Consider the following 2,568-nt stretch of genomic DNA (forward strand, 5'->3'; position numbering starts at 1 on the left):
AACTCAGTGGCTTCAACAACAGAAATGTGTCTCACATTCCAGAGGCTAGAAGTTTGAAATGAAGGTGTTGGCAGGATGGTTCCTTCTGAGACTGGAAAGGAGACTCCGCCCCGTGCCTGTCACCTAGCTCTGGGTTCGCTGGCCGTCTTTTGTGTTCTTTGACTTCAGCCACATCCCCCCAATCTCTGCTTTCCTCCTCACCTGGTGCCCCCTGTGCACCTGTCTGTCTGAATGGTGCCCCTTAAGAGGACACCAGCTGTTCGCACCAGGCGAAGACACAGCCAGAAGACGGCGGACGGCGGTCTGCAACCTGCAAGAACTCGACCAGGTGACATCCTGACCCCAGACTTCCAGCCTCCAGAACGTCACCCCCTGTGGCAGCACCTCAGCCATCCTCAGCCTCTGAGGCCAGCCAACGCCATTTGCGGACCTTAACTCCTCATTGCTGAACAACCATGAGCTCCCAAGCTTGTCAGCATTATTCCACCCAGGGGGAGGCTGTCGCCAACGCCTGGCCAGCCTGCATCTGCGGTGTCTGCACCTACCTGTCCCTGGGCTTCTACGTCCACCTCGACGATGTGGCTCCGGAGGGCGTGGGCCACTTCTTCCACTCGTTAGCGAAGCGTGAGGGTGCCGAGCGTCTCTTAAAGATGCAAAACCAGCGCAGCAGCCGAGTTCTCGTCCAGGACATGCGGAAGCCATCCCAATACGAATGGGGCAAAACTCAGGATGCCATGGAAGCCACCATGGCCTTGGAGAACCTGAACCAGGTCCTGTTTGAGCTGCGGGCCCTGGGTTCTGCCCGCGCAGACCCTCAGCTCTGTGACTTCCTGTAGAAACACTTCCTGGGTGAGCAGGTGAAACTCATCAAGAAGATGGGCCACACCTGACTCACCTTTGCAGCATGGCCGGCCCCCAGGCTGGGCTGGGCTGGGCGAGTGTCTCTTTAAAAGGCTTGCCCTCAGGTACATCTAGGAGCCTTTGGAGCTCAGAGGCCTTTGAGGGCCCCCTCTGCCTTCCCCTGGTGTCTGGCTTTTGCCTGAGCCTCTTCCTGAAACCACTAGCAATCCTTTTAACCATTCTGAAGTCTTCCTCTCCCATGCATTGGACCAATAAATGGAAACAACAAAGCTTTTTGCGGCAAAGTAATAATAATAATAATAATAATAAAAAATAAAATAAAAGGTCACCATTATATTGGATTTAGGGCCCATCCTACTGCAATATAACCTCATCTCAAAGACCCTATTTCCAAATAAAGTCATATTCTGAGGTCCTGGGGGTTAGGACTTCAATCGATAAATGTTGGGGCGTACAATTCAACCCATGACCCCTGGGGAACGCCCTCCCTCTCCTGTAGCTCATTCCTCAGTATTTGGATCATCCTAGTGATCTGCCGTGGGTGCCAGCCCGTAGACCCACTAAGGGTTCCTCCTCAGATCACTTGCAATGCCTGTTGCACCTCTGTGAGGTGGCGGCAGGGGCCGGGGACATCCACAGTTCTTCCTCCGGAGCCCAGGTGTGACTGGCCCCACCTTGGGTGAGACTTCATCTGATCCGATAACAACTGGAGAGCAGAAAGGAGAAAACTGATAAGGGAGAGAAGGTTAATAATAATGGGGTGGGGGAGTGGGGGGGAGGAACGAAACCCAGATGACCTTTGCCCTTTCCAACTTTGATTTACAAACAACACAACCAGAAGGTCACCTGGGTCTGCGGTAGCTGTAAAACCCTCATCAGCTGACACAGCATCTGTTCAGCGCCCTGGGAATTTCCAGTCCTGGCAAATGTGACGGTAACACGGTGGGCCACTTCTCTTTCCTCGTCCTGGCAGCCCTTCAACACCGTCCCAAGAGTGGGAGGGATCCTGGTGAGGGCTCTGTCTGCCAGACTTGTCCCCAATGTCCCTGTAAGAAGAGGGGCTGGCTGAGGAGAGCTCTACAGTCCCTCAGAGCAGGCAGGTATCTGGGGCCCAGCTCAACTCCTTGCCACAAGGGTGACTTGGGAAAGTCACAGAATTTATTTGAGCCTCTGTTTTCTCACCTGCAAAATAGGAAAAAGAAAAACAGCTTGCCCTGGTTGGGGTGAAGAGTAACATAAGAGGCCCGGTTGGGGCTCAGGAGGGAGGAAGGACCAAGGTGGGCCCAACTCCATCAGCACCCTGGTCCCCTCGTTGTATGTAGGTTGAGTAGGGCCCTTGCCACTCGGAGGGTGTGGGCCAGGGGAACAGCAACGGCCCCGGGGAGCGAGTCAGAAATGTAGACTCCCAGCCCCCAACCCCCAGGCCTGCTGAACCAGAATCTGCGTTTTAACACGATTCAATGTGGTCTCACTGAAGATTGAAAATCACTGTTTTCATGGGCACTGTTTTTGCCTGTCCTGAGTCCATTCCCCCTTCTGGTAACAGTGATCTTATTTTCTTTGGGGGAATCATGCCTCCAACTCTAGCTCTATGGGCTTCGCTGGGGCTTAACTACCCTCCAGGTCCCCACGGGGGCATGAGAGCTAGTCCTGGCAAATCAGAACCAACCCTGGGCTCCGCCTGGGGCTTCGGGGAAAGAGGAGCTC

The 2,568-nt window shown here is 54.3% G+C and overlaps 1 pseudogene; it reads left to right on the forward strand.

The window, feature by feature from the left end:
- The first annotated feature begins 455 nt into the window (after positions 1 to 455).
- LOC102261012 lies at positions 456 to 975 on the forward strand (annotated as a pseudogene).
- Positions 976 to 2,568: the final 1,593 nt, after the last annotated feature.

Source organism: Myotis brandtii, unplaced genomic scaffold (genome assembly GCF_000412655.1).
Source record: "Myotis brandtii unplaced genomic scaffold, ASM41265v1 scaffold441, whole genome shotgun sequence".
NCBI classification, from domain to species: Eukaryota; Metazoa; Chordata; class Mammalia; order Chiroptera; family Vespertilionidae; genus Myotis; species Myotis brandtii.